Source organism: Chrysemys picta, unplaced genomic scaffold (genome assembly GCF_011386835.1).
Source record: "Chrysemys picta bellii isolate R12L10 unplaced genomic scaffold, ASM1138683v2 scaf1369, whole genome shotgun sequence".
Lineage (NCBI taxonomy): Eukaryota > Metazoa > Chordata > Testudines > Emydidae > Chrysemys > Chrysemys picta.
The window spans coordinates 1-14330 of record NW_027054075.1 but is presented as its reverse complement, the minus strand read 5'-3'; the positions used below and the strand labels follow the sequence as shown (position 1 = coordinate 14330).

The following is a 14330-nucleotide window of genomic DNA, read 5'->3' as shown; positions in this document are numbered from 1 at the left end:
TTTCCTGCCTCTCTTCACCGACTCCAAACGGTCCTGGGGCTTCGAGAAGTTTCTGAGCCACAGTGCCTGCAGCAGCGATCTCCACCCCCAGGCAGTGACAGCCCATTGGCTGCCAGCTCGGTCAGAAAACGTCACCTAGCGACAGCCCATTGGCTGCCAGAAAACACCGGCACGTGCAAGCGGGCGCAACCTGTGAACACCCCCCTGCGGCTTTTCGCCAGGCAGGACGGCAGTGCCTGCTGCTGGGGGTCTCCGTTCCTCCGCCCGGGCAGCCGGAATCGGCGCCACTCGGCCTCGACCTGTTTCTTGCGGGCATTCGCTGAGCTCTGACTGCACAAGGCCCTGACGGGTCCACCCAGCATTGCTTTTAGAAAACATCACCAATGGGAGATTAGCTCTGTCAGAAAACGTCACTTAGTGAGGGCCCTGTAGGAGATCAGCTTTCAGAAAACCTCACCTCACTAGGCCCAATGGGAGATCAGCTGTCAGAAAACGCCTGGCAGGCTGGCACCACAGCTCGTCTCAAGTTGCCAGACAGCGAGCGGCCCACCCCCCCCCCCCGTAACGTAGCAGCTCTTCCCACGCTCACCAGCAGGCACTAGATGGGCCCATGCTGCCTTCCAATCCAGGCACTGCCATGCGCCTCAACCGCTCCCCCATGCTCTTCCGTTCTGTGGTCAGTCACCCAGAGCCACCGTCACAATAGCGTGCCTAAGACATGGGCAATAACACCCCACAACAAAGCCAGGCAACAGCTTAGTTAAGAGAATAAGAAAAAACTCAGTGGTTTAGTCTCAAAACCGCCAGGAAACATAATTTTGGCACAACACCACATTTGTGTAATCTTGTGTAATCTCTCTTCTCTAGTTTATTAAAAGTGCCCGGCACTCCTTCATCATGTCGGGCAACAGGCTTCCAGCTCAGGGTGACCACACCCCCAGTCAGTGGCAGGCTCCCAATAAGCTACACTAAAAATATGGGTCCCAACCCCAAAACTTACTCAAATTTGGCACCAGTGTCCCCAAACTGCCAGCTTTTAATATTCAAATAAGATATGCCACCCTCAGTCAACTCCTCTTGCTCTCCAGTGGAAGCCTGCCACCAGAGAACAACATTAATATTTAAATTAGCTAATACGTCACTCAGTCAATTCCCTCTGCTCTCCAGCAGGTGACGTCGGAGAGCTCTGAGCTTGCTCATTTACCTTTCTCCCATCAGCTTCAGGCCCCAGGGTTTGCAAACGCATCTCTAGGATTCTAGCAGAAGAATATCACTTATTCACTTGGGTTAGCAGTTGAGGAATGTCGTGCTGTTCTGAGGGGACGTACTTGCATACTTGGGATATTATTGCAAAGCTACAATTAGAATTTCTGTTAGACAATTTTAAGGGCAATTTATATTTGGTAAAAACCTTATTTATTGAAAGAAATGCTGGTGTGACAGCACGGTTACTGGGTCTACAAAACACTTTCCCTCATGGGTGAAACAAGAAATTAGAATTAGAAAATTACATAGTTTGTTCCAATGTTGGTACAGGTTTAATTTCGCTTATGTGCAGGTTTGTTTAAGGCTGACTGTTTTGGTTTATTGTTTTGGTTTGTTTGTTTTTTTTTAGTTGAAGTGGAGTTTTTAATTGACTTTTGCTGGATTGGAATGTCTGACATGCAATACCAATTTTGACATAGTTCTGCATATTTTATACAGATTTGGCCAGTATTCAACAATTCAATTGCTTTATAGGTGGTTTTAATAGTAGGGCTTATTTATTTTATGTTATTTTATCATCCTGTAGTAGCACTCTTTTTTGATAATTTATGACATTTTGTAATTTTTGTTTTTAAAAACAAAATAAGCTTTTCTTAATGTTTGGGTTTTAAATTAAGCATTGTTTACAGTTTCAAATTTTGGTTTCTGATGATCTATTTAAGAGGATTTGGGATTTATACTAAGATTTGGACAGATTTAGATTATTTATATGGACTTGGACTAAATCCTATTTACTATTTTATTTTAATAAAAGTGATATTGCTATAAACCCTGGCCAGGGGGGAGAGGAGATGAGCCTGGCCTTTAACTGAGGAGCAGAGGCCTGGCCCCAATGCGGGTGGAGACAGGTGATGAGGGGGGCGCAGCCCCTCAATGTTTTCTCCAGCCTACCTCACCCCCCCTGCAACAAACGGCAAGAGGCTGATGCCACACCTGCTGGCCACTCTGCATTACCCCAACTGGTCACTGGGTGTCACTGCTGCTCCATGGGAGACCCCCAGTGCATTACCTTGACTGGACACCGGGTGTCACTGCTATGCCAAGGGGAACATGCTCTGTGCATTACCCTGACAGGCCACTGCTCCAAGGGAGACATAGTCTCTGCATTACCCTGACTGGCCACCGGGTGTCACTGCTGCTTCATGGGAGATACACTCTGTGCATTTCTCTGACTGGCCACCAGGTGTCACTGCTGCTCCAAGAGAAACACCTTCTGTGCATTACCCCAACTGGCCACCAGGTGTCACTGCTATGCCAAGGGAAACATACTCTGTGCATTACCCTGGTTGGCCACTGGGTGTCACTGTTCCTCCAAGGGAGACATACTCTCTGCATTTCCCTGACTAGCTACCGGGTGTCACTGCTGCTCCATGGTAGACCCCCCCCCTCCATGCATTACCTTGACTGGCCACCGGGTGTCACTTCTATGCCAAGGGAAACATGCTATGTGCATTTCCCTGACTGGCCACTAGATGTCACTGCTGCTCCAAGGGAAACATACTCTGCATTACCCTGACTGGCCACCAGGTGTCACTGCTGCTTCATGGGAGATACAGTCTGTGCATTACCTCGACTGGCCACCGGGTGTCACTGCTGTGCCAAGGGAAACACCTTCTGTGCAATACCCTGCCTGGCCACCAGGTGTCACTGCTATGCAAAGAAAAACACATTCTGTGCATTTCCCTGACTGGCCACCGGGTGGCACAACTGCTTCATGGGCGATACACTCTGTGCATTAACGTTGTGACGGGTTGGATCACAGAAACCCCCTTGGGAGCTGCCACCTGCAGGGCCGGCTTTAGGCCGATTCAGCCGATTCGGCTGAATTGGGCCCCGCGCCTAGAGGGCCCCGCGCTGCAGCTGTCCACCCCGCCCCCAGCTCACTTCCCCCTCCTCCCCTCCCCTGAATGCTCCGCCCCCTCCCCTGCTTCCCGTGAATCAGAGATTCGCGGGAAGTCTGAAAAGAAGCAGGGGCGGGCCGACAGCACAAGGTAAGCTAGGGTGGTGGGGGCGGGAGAAGGGCTCCGGGGAGGCGCGGCCTGTTCCCGCAGGCCCCAGCGGCTCTGGCCTGGCTTGGCTCCAGCCCGGCCCCCGCGGCGCGGCCCGGGTCGGCTCCGGCCCGGCCCCCGCGGTGCGGCTCGGGTCCCCCCGTACCTCCGGGTCAGACCGAAGCCCGGCAACCCCTGCCGGAGCGCGGCTCGATTCCTGGGGGTGGGGCTTGCAGCAAGCCCCGCCCCCAGGAATTGGGCCCCGCTCTTGCTAAAGCCGGCCCTGGCCACCTGATGTGCAAAAGACTACCTCTGCTCCTGTTTTCCCTGCCAGCTCAGGACTCCAGCACCCTGTCTTGCTGAGCCTGACACTCCCGTCTGCTGCAGCACAGACCCAGGGTCTGAATCACTTGTCCCAAAGCTGCAGGTTTACCCGAAAACAGCTCACAGAAGTGTGCTTGTCTCTAGCACTCAGATGCCCAACTCCCAATGGGGTCTAAACCCAAATAAATCTGTTTTACCCTGCATAAAGCTTATGCAGGGCAAACCCAGAAATTGTTCGCCCTCTATAACACTGATAGAGAGATATGCACAGTTGTTTGCTCCCCCAGGTATTAATACATACTCTGAGTAAATTACTAAATTACTAAATAAAAAGTGATTTTATTAAATACAGAAAATAGGATTTAAGTGGTTCCAAGTAGTAACAGACAGAACAAAGTAAATCACCAAGCAAAATAAAATAAAATGCGCAAATCTATGCCTAATCAAACTGAATACAGATAATCTCACCCTCAGAGATGCTTCAGTAATTTTTTTCTCAGACTGGACACCTTCCAGGCCTGGGCACAATTCTTTCCCCTGGTACAGCTCTTGTTGCAGCTGAGATGATAGCTAGGGGATTCTTCATGATGGCTCCTCTCTCCACTTTGTTCTCTTTCACCCCTTTATATATCTTTTGCATAAGGCGGGAACCCTTTGTCCCTCTGGGTTTCCACCCCCCTCACTGGAAAAGCACCAGGTTAAAGATGGATTTCAGTTCAGGTGACATGATCACATGTCACTGCAAGACTTCATTACTCACTTGCCAGCACACACATATACAGGAAGACTCACAGGTAAACACAGTCATCTGCAGGCAATGGGAGTCATCAAGATTCCAAACCATCATTAATGGCCCACACTTTACATAATTACAATAGGCCCTCAGAGTTATATTTTATATTTCTAGTTTTAGATACAAGAGTGGTACATTTATACAAATTGGATGATCACACTCAGTAGATTATAAGCTTTGTAATGATACCTTACAAGAGACCTTTTGCATGAAGCATATCCCAGTTACGTTATATTCACTTTTTACCATATTTTTCTAAAACTATCCCAGTTACATTATATTAACTTATTATCATGTTTTTATAAAACCATATAGACTGCACAACGTCACAAACGTAACTGACCATCAGGTGTCACTGCTGTACCAAGGGAAACATGCTCTGTGCATTACCCTGACTGGCCACCGGGTGTCACTGCTGCTTCATGGGCGATACGCTCTGTGCATTTCCCTGACTGGCCACCAGGTGTCACTGCTGCTCCAAAAGAAAGACCTTCTGTTCATTACTCCAACTGGCCACCAGGTGTCACTGCTATGCCAAGGGAAATATACTCTGTGCATTACCCTGATTGACCACTGGGTGTCACTGTTCCTTCAAGGGAGACATACTCTCTGCATTTCCCTGACTAGCCACCAGGTGTCACTGCTGCTCCATGGGAGACCCCCCCTCCATGCATTACCTTGACTGGCCACCGGGTGTCACTTCTGTGCCAAGGGAAACATGCTATGTGCATTTCCCTGACTGGCCACTGGATGTCACTGCTGCTCCAAGAGAAACACATTCTGTGCCTTTCCCTGACTGGCCATCGGGTGTCACTGCTGTGCCAATGGAAACATGCTCTGTGCATTACCCCGATTGACCACTGGGTGTCACTGCTATTCCATGGGAAACAGACTCTGTGGAATACCCCGCCTGGCCACTGGGTGTCACTGCTCCTCCAAGGGAACCACTGTGTGTGCATCATCCCGACTGGCCACTAGGTGTCACTGCTGGTCCAATGGAACACCTTCTGTGCATTACAATGAGTGACCACCGGGTGTGTCACTGCTACTCCAAAGAAATGTGCTCAGTGCGTTACCCTGACTGACCACCGGGTGTCACTGTCGCTGCAACAGAAACACATTCTATGCATTACCCCAACTGGCCGCCGGGTGTCACTGCTCCTCCATGGGAGAGAGAGAGGTACTTCATTAGCCAACCTGGCTAGCTCTCTGGCCGCCCAGCTCTGATGACAGTGCCACCAGCAGCGCAGAAGTCCTCACTGAACTATGCGCTGCCCAGAGCAGGCAAAGGGTTCAGGGTGCCCCACAGCAACCCAACAGCCCCACTCTGCCCCAGGCTCCTGGGCCTGCCGCCCGAGTTGATGCTCCCCGAGGGCTCTGCAAGAGCCAGGTTCCCCCACCCCGGTGGCTCTTGGGGGCTGCAAGCAGTCGAAGGGCGGTGGGAAGCGGAGGGGCAGCCGCAGCCCCAGGGCCAAGAGCAGCAGCAGGAGGAGGAGACAGGGGAGCACCCCAGCTGCCCATCCCACGGCACCAGCCAGCGCATCAGTCACCCCCCACTGGCCGGCTCCAGCCGCCAACCTGGCCAGGAGGAGGGCAAGGGGGGGCGGGGCAGGAGGCAGGGCTGGCACTTAAGAGGAGCAGAGCCATAGAGATGGGTGGGGCCCTGTACCAAGGGGGGGTGCAGCCCCCCAATTTTCTGTCTAGCCTACCTCAGCCCCCCCACGGGGAAGAGGATGGTGCCACCCATGGAGGGGAGAAATTGGGGTTTCAGGGTTTAGGGTTTGGATTACAGGGTCAGGGTCTAGGGGTTGGATGAGGGTAAAGGAGAATTAGGTTTAGGGTGTGGATTAGGTTTGGAAAGGGCTAGGGGTTGAGAGGGAGAGTCAGGGATCCCCGGGGGAGGCAAGTGGGGCAATTTGCCCCAGGCCTTGTAGGGGCCCCCACGAGAATATAGTATTGCAATTTTTTTTTATGGAAGGGACCCCCGAAATTGCTTTTCCCCAGACCCCCTGAATCCTTTAGGCAGCCCAGGAGAGAGTAAGATTAGGGGAGGGGAGGAGTGGGGTAGGTTCTGGGAGGCAGGGTTGAGGGTTAGAGGGTTGTGTTTAATGCGAGGGTTAGGATTAGCTTTAGGGATTAGATTAGGTAAGAGTTTGGGTTCAAAGGTGGGTTAGAGTTAAGGGGTTAGGGTTATGGTCAGGGTGGGGGTTATGATATAATAGGGTGATGATCAGGGTTAGTTGAAGGGTTAGGGTGCAGGGGTCAGGGTTGGGTTGCCTAGGGTGAAGGCAGGGGTCAGGGTTTAGGGTTGGGTTGTGGTGTGAGATAGGGTCAAAGGGAGGAGTTGGGTTAGAGTACTGGGGAACAGGAGTTAGGGTTTGGGATTAGGGTTAGCAGGTGAGGGCTCAGGGTTTGTCTTTTTTGCTCTTCTAATTGTTTGAATTGACCATTCTGTATCAATTTCCTGTAAATGTAGTTTAATTCCTTTTATTAACTTTTCGAAAACATTAGTTTCATTATTATTATAACATCACCTATCTTTTTATTGTGAAATAGTAAATTACAGGTTTTAATACTCATGGGTTTTTTTTTTTTTTTTTTTATGTCAGGCTATTATTTATGCCCATATCACTTGAATGCTGCCTGATTTCCTTGATTGTCTCAGCCCTGCTCCAGAACTAGCAATGTGTGATGGATGGTGTCTGCCCTGTCACAGTTTCCTACCCCATGAAATCTCTATATTACATTTGGATCTCAATAAAACAAATGTTTTCTAACTTAGAAAAATGTATTGTTAGAAAACTCATGTCCTGTGTCCCACTTTCAAACAGAGATTTGCCAGAAGTAGCACACGGAGACACTGCATACCCCATCTGCCACAAATCGCTACTCCTAGACCCAGGGCTGGTGAATTGCATGAGGACAGCAAAAACGTGCTATGTAGATGTCAGTAACTGCAACTGGTAGAAAATTGGGACAGGGAGCAATTTGTAATAGTACGTCCTGACACTACAGAGGAGATACTGTGATGTTTCCCCCCCATCAGACATCAGGCTCTCCACATTAGGGACAGTGGCTGCCAGGGCAGCTGGGGGCTGGTCTTGGTCTCTGTGATGAGCAGGCTACTCTGGGTGCAGGAGAGGGGCAGGTTGTTCAGCAGCCAGGAACCCAAGTGCTTGTCCGTCCCTGAGCAGCTAAGGAGCACAGTGTGCAGCTGGTCCATGCACCTGCTGTAGCGCTGCTCTGTGGCCAGGCTTGGCTTGGTGGTGGCTGCAAGAGATGGGTCAGCATCAAAAACAGCACAGCAAATGGGGAGCCAGGAGCTGCTGTGGCAATCAGCCACCAGCCAAACCCACAACCCTGTTAGCCTGCAGCATCACCATCTGTCCTCCATGTGCCACACACACCTCTCCATCCCTCCTCTGTATGCCAGAGATGCTCATCTATCCATCTCCAGACATCTCTGTTTCTCACTGATTTTCCATGCAGCACCCAACACAATGAGGCCCGGACCTGAGTGAGGCTTTTGGGTGCTGCAGTAGTGGAGCTGTAGGGTGACAGTGCATCTCTAGTCTCAGCCCCTTTTCTCTTAAGCCCGGAGCCATGACTCTGAGTTCACACCTCTCGGGCCCAGATCCCATAGCCCTGAAGATACTCAACCAACCACTCGTGCTCTGTGATCCTGTTACATCAACAAGAATCTCCCCAAAGTCCCCATGAAGAGGAGGAGGAGACACCTTGAGCCTGGCAGGCAGCATGAACTCTCCTCAGCATGGCATGGATCATCCCTGGGTCAGACAGATCCTATATGACTCATACGAGACCACGGGGGGCAAGAGAGTGCATCCCACTGATCCTGATAGGAGGTGTGGACCCTCCCTCTGGGTTGCATTGGGGCAGACCAACCCTCCCCCGAGATGGATCCTCCCCAACCCATGGGAGACTACAGAGTGCCAGGGAGTCTTTTCCCAGGGTCTTGCTCTGTTGCAGGCTCTCCATGTGCTACACCGTATTCTCAGCACATCAACTTTCTACAGCTTGGATTGCTGTAAGGAGTGGAGGGAGGCACTGCTAATGAGTGATGGCAGGTACAAGGATTTGGGGACTCAAAGTGCTGAGGTGTCACAGGTGGGACAGTGCCATGTGTGTCCATCCATCCCCCTCCCCCCCATTTAGGCAGTGACCCCTCGTTGCTATTTCACATTTTAAGAAAAGAGCCAAATGCCACTGTTTGTCACAGGGTAATTTTATTTAACACACAGCATTCTTCATCAGAAACTTACAACCTCCACCTTGCCCAGCACCTGCCCAAGCTAGGACAGTCACTCATGACAGCAAATACCCCAGAACATACAGACCCAAAGGGCAGCAGTTTTAATTTGAAGAATTGAGATAACGCCTAGAGAAGCTAGTAAGGGTCTGTGGGGAAGTAGACAAATTGCAACTAACTACAATGGGGAAAATCATAATCCACCAGGGAGAAAAACTGACTCCACTGGGAAATCAAACCAGCTCCAGCGAGCCTGGGATTTCCAGCAATTCAGGATTGGAGCAAGAATTCTCCACTTCCCTTCATTGTCTGGCAATTTCCAGGGAAGGGTAAGGTTAGCGAGCCCTTCACAAATGGATAATGCCCAACCCACTGTGGCCAAATGCACCCCTGTATTCACACCCTACACACTATTGTAACAATCTTTGGACAAAATATGCCTTGTGAGGTAGCATTTGAAACTCAGTGATCAATACTATTTTGGTGAAATGGCGGTAGCAACAGTGTGTGTAAAGTTATGAAATTCCACCTATAGGGTATTAAAAGCACAAGTTCCAATTCACATAGCCTGATTAGGTGGAACTGGTCAAGAACACCTGTCCTAAAGAAAGGGATGTGCGTTTGCCTCAATTTGCATTTCAGCTGTAAACAGATTCCACAGAGGACAAGAGGGGGAAGAAAGAAGCAGTATACACTGATGAACAGAAACAGCACAAAGCCTCCTTCTTCCACCAAACTCCATGTCTCCATGCTCTCAGCAAGAAAGAACTTAACCTAAGGTGAACACTCAGGAAAATGTTTTTCAAATGGTGACCGAGCTATAAAAGTGAAGGGCAAAAACACCCAAGTTCTCTCTCCCTCCTAATCTCCCTTTCACCTAAGATGATCAGAGAAACAGCTGCTGGACCCTGGAAGCAGATCCTGGCCTGAGGGTTTGGGCAGCAATATTACTGGAACCTGTGGGAAGAGACTTCACAAGCCTAGTTCGTTAAGTTTAGAAAGCATTTTATCTTTATTTTTTCTTGTAACCATTTCTTCTTTAATGCCTTATTACTTTTGTTCACTTAAAACCTCTCTATGTAGTTAAAAAAACTTATTTTATTCTTGAACCAAAACTAATCCAGTGTTGTGAACTGTAAATGGAATTATCCACAAGGTGGCAGATATTGACCTCCTAGAGGTACAACAGACCTAATCTATCTGGCCTGTCCAGGAGATGGCTGGACAGTGCACAACACGTTTTTGGGGTAAAATTCAGGACAGGAAGTGTGTTGGGGTCACCCTGCATGTGGTAACCCAGGTCTGATGGAAGCCAAAGTGTGACTGGTGAGTGCTGACAAGCTCTGGGATCAGAGTCGTAGCCACACACAGACACTTGGGGGGGAAAGGGGGGAGCATCACATTGACAGGCTGTTTGTGAGCTACCCAAGTCAGAGCTATAACAGAGAAGCACGGTGAGGTGTCGTTCTCCCCCCCCTCCCCTCCCGTTGCAGGTCAGGTGACATAGCCCCACACTGGTCAGGATTACAGCCTGGAACATCATACCTGGGCCACAGCAAGAGCCCCCCCAGCTGTTGTAGTGTTATAAAACACTCCCCAGCAGAATCGGTTACTTTGCTGTTGAGGATGCTGGAGCAAGCTGACCATGTACAGTAACAGGGGCAAAAGGAAGGGGTGTGTGTGTGGCGGGGGGGCGGGGAAGGTCTAGACAAGGCTGCTCTTCCCTCTCTGAAATGATGTAGTGAGTTTCTGACACTTTCCCTCTCCCCCCCATACACCCTGCTCTTTAAATACTCACAGTCTTCATTCAGGTGTTTACATACAAGTGACATCTGCACAGAGAGGTTCACAAATTGGTCTGCTCAGCTGTTCCGATTCCCTGAACTGGCCACCCTTTCCCATTACCTCCAGGAAATGGAGTTTCATACCTTTTAATTCTTAACTTTTCAAGAAACTTTCATATCTTCTTCTAACACTTCCTAGGGTTTTATAGTGACTCTCATTTACCATATTTAATACATTATTAAAAAACAAAACATAATCAAGTCTATTTTTATGATCACATGACTTCACTGGTTCTTGAATTGCTGGTTGGCCGGAATGGCTACCTCTAGACCAAGGGAGGGGTCTTTTTAAATCTTTTTAAAATTTACACACAAGTAAAACAAGATTTTGCTAATTTAGAAAAAAATGTATTAAAATAGTGATTTCACACAAGTTGAAACCTAAGTTACCTCTAAGCTGCGCAGCAGCATATTAAGCACTGTGCAGGCACTCAGGGCTGTGGTGTGGAGACCTGCCTCTCCCCCAGCCCCGGACCTGCTGCGGCCGGGGAAGAGGCACCTATCCTGTGGCCCCAGCCCTGGAGCTGCCGCATTAGGGAGAGGTGCCTCTCCCCCGAGCCCAGGTGCTGCTGTGGGGAGAGAGAGCTGCGGGGAGTCTTCTCCCCCCACTTCCTGTAGTTCCAAGGCAGTCTGGACCCCAAACCCCTCATCCCCAGCCCTGAGACCACACCCCCAGATGGAGCCCTCATCCCCCCGCACCTCAACGCTCTGCCCCAGCCCTGAGCCCTGTCCCACACTCCGAACGCCTCGGCCCCACACCCGCCACATGAATTTTGTTACGTGCACCAATGTGGAGGTAATGTGTGACACATCACCTCCATATTGGTGCACATAACAAAATTCCTTCCACACATGAGTGGGAAAAATTGAAGGGAACACTGGTTGAAACTGACAAAATCCAACCCATTTGTCACAACTCCCTTTCCCATAGACCCAGGAATGGGAAATTGTGGGTGTAGCAAATGGTGACAGGGCAGTCCTCGACTTTAGCGCCCATTGCCCTGCATGATTTTCTTCCGCTCCTACTTCTCCATGGATCCCGAGACCTGGCCTGTGGGGATGCACACCAACCAGTGTTCTACAAACGGGCATGAGGAGAGGAAAGGAGAGGAAAGGAGAGAGTGTGTGTTGGCCAACATACTAGAGAAGAGAGAGAGAGAGAAAAACATGGGAGGAAAGGAAGCACCTGGAGTTATTCTCCTGGAGGTAACCTTCTGCTGCAGAGGAGACACAGTTCCTGACCAGAGAAATGAGCAACCTCTAAAAATAGGGACCTTTTCTCCCTCGTAACCACAGTTAGTCAGGAACCATTCATACAAACCCCGCCCTACTGTACTAGGCTTCCCAACCTGGACTCAGATGGAGTCTGAGCAGAGCCCTCACCAAACCAGACACTTCTCACTATCAGCAGCATCTGCTAGGCTCCCAGATGGACGGCTTTTGCGTGGCATCAACAATGCTCAGAGTCTCGACGCTCTGGCTCGCTTTCCATCACATGAGGACAGTAGACTGACGCGTGACTTCGTTTTCCTTGGTACTAAACCAAGCAGAGGGGGGAAAAACAAAAAAGTTAGCATCTCTGTCTGCAATGTCGCATAGTCTCTTCATTTCACGTCTCCCATATCCTACGGCTCCGCCCTCAACCCATCTCCTATTACTACGTTACAACTGCAACTAGAAGGCACCCATTGTAACTCACTTTCCTCAGGAGACTCTTGTCCCTTCCCCAGCCTTAATCCCAGAGCCTCGTAACTAACGAGGAAGCACACGGCCTGTGAAGAAAACTACAGCGAGCACAGATGAGGAATTCAAAGCACTGACCTCTTACTCACAGCCAGCGATGCAGAAGGCAGAAACATGAGGACTATTCATGTCTCCTTAGAAGGATGTCCAGGCTGCTCAGGTCCACTTCTGCCATATTCTTGTCCAGCTAGGGCTCCTGGACGATTCCTCCACAAACTAAGAAAGCCAAGCAAGAACTATCACTACACAGAGCTCTATTGGTGCGTTGAATTGTGCCCTCATCCCTGCCTCCCTCTCCAGTCCCATCTACATCAGCCCCACTGGATGAACAGAGACTGAGTAAACACAGACAGTCACAGCTCCACTTTAGCGCCCACTGCCCCGCATGCTTTTCGTCCACTCCAACTTCTCCATGGCTCCCGAGACCTGGCCTCTGGGGATGCACACCTAGCACACCTGCCTGTGTCCTACGAAGGGAGGCAGAACAAGGAAAGGCAAGGACAGACAGAGAGATAGAGGGTGTGTGTTGGCCAACGTACTAGAGAATAGAGAGAGACAGATAGAAAGACATGGGAGCAAGGCAAGCAACTCACCACCTGGAGTCATCCTCCTGGATGCAACCTTCAGCTGCCGAGGACACACTGTATCAGGGCAGAGAAATGCGCAGTCCTTGAAAATGGGGACCTTGTCTTTCTCATAACCACAGCTGGTCAGGAACCATTTCTTACAAACCCAGCCCCAGCTAACGGGGTGTCCCCACCTGGACCAGGGAGGCCCTACGCAGAGCCCTCACCAAACCAGACACTTATCTCACTGACAATAGCGACTGCTCCACTGCCAACTGGATGGCTCCTGACTTGCATCAACAATGCTCGTGGGCTTACTGCTCTTGCTCGCTTTCCATCCGACAAGGGGAGTAAACTCTGACGTTTGATTTCTTTTCCTGATACTAAACCCAGCACAAGGAGGAAAAACAATGAAGTTACTATCTCAGTGGGCAGCGTCACGTAGGCTATTCTTTTCGCCTCTCCCACACGGCGTCGCTCCGCCCCAAACCCTCTCCCCCATTACGCCTTTAGCACTACAACTAAAACGCACCCCTTGCAACGGCACCCGAAATAATCACTCTGCACAGCAGACTCTGGCCCCTCCCCAGCTGTAATCTCACAGAGCCCCATACCCAACGAGGAAGCACACGGCTTGGGAAGAATACTACAGCGAGCACAGATGAGGAATTCAAAGCACTGACTGCTTACTCACAGCCAGTTTTGCAGGAGTCAGAAAGCCGAGGTCTGTTCATGTCTGCTGACAAGGGTGTCCAGTCTGCTCATGTCCAGTTCTGCCACTTTCTCCTCAGGCTAGGGCTCCTGGAAAATTCCTCTGGAAGCGCAGCTGCAAAAGCCAAGCATGAGCCATCACTACACAAACCTCTATTGGTGCTTCAAATCTTGCCCTCATCCTGGCCTCCCTCTCCAATCCCATCTACCTCGGCCCCACTCGACGAACAGAGACCGAGATAACACCGACAGTCACAGCCCTGCATGATTTTCCTCCCCTCCTACTTCTCCATGGCTCCCAAGAACTGGCCTGTGGGGATGCACACCTAGCACGCCTGCCTGTGTCCTACAAAGGGAGACAGTACAGGGAAAGGCAAGGACAGACAGAGAGGGAGAGATAGAGGCTGTGTGTTGGCCAACGTACGAGAGAGAGAGAGAGAGAGAGAGAGACAGACAGACAAAGAGAGAAATAAAAACATGGGAGGAAAGCAAGCAACTCACCACCTGGAGTCACCCTCCTGGATGCAACCTTCTGATGCGGAGGAGACACCATTCCTGACCAGAGAAATGAGCAACCTCTCAAAGTAGGGACCTTTTCTCCCTCGTGACCACAGCTAGTCAGGAACCTTTTCATACAAACCCAGCCCTACCGTACTGGGCTTCCCTACCTGGACTCAGGTTGCGCGTGAGCAGAGCCCTCACCAAACCAGACACTTATCTCACTGACAGCAGCGTCTCCTCGGCTCCCAGATGGACGGCTTTTGCGTGGCATCGACAATGCTCAGAGTTTCGACACTCCCGGTAGCTTTCCATCGCATGAGGGCA

At 50.4% G+C, this 14330-nt stretch overlaps 1 long non-coding RNA gene across 2 annotated transcripts; it reads right to left on the bottom strand.

The window, feature by feature from the left end:
* Positions 1-8612: 8612 nt before the first annotated feature.
* Positions 8613-14315, bottom strand: LOC101938556 (uncharacterized). 2 transcript variants are annotated; one of them, XR_010597149.1, is made up of 4 exons: positions 13715-14315; positions 13489-13620; positions 12307-13177; positions 8613-12022 (listed from the first exon to the last, which is right to left on the bottom strand). It is a non-coding gene; the product is annotated as an uncharacterized LOC101938556 (long non-coding RNA). The 2 variants fall into 2 exon arrangements; XR_010597148.1 differs by having other exon boundaries at positions 13489-14315.
* Between the last annotated feature and the right edge of the window lie 15 nt (positions 14316-14330).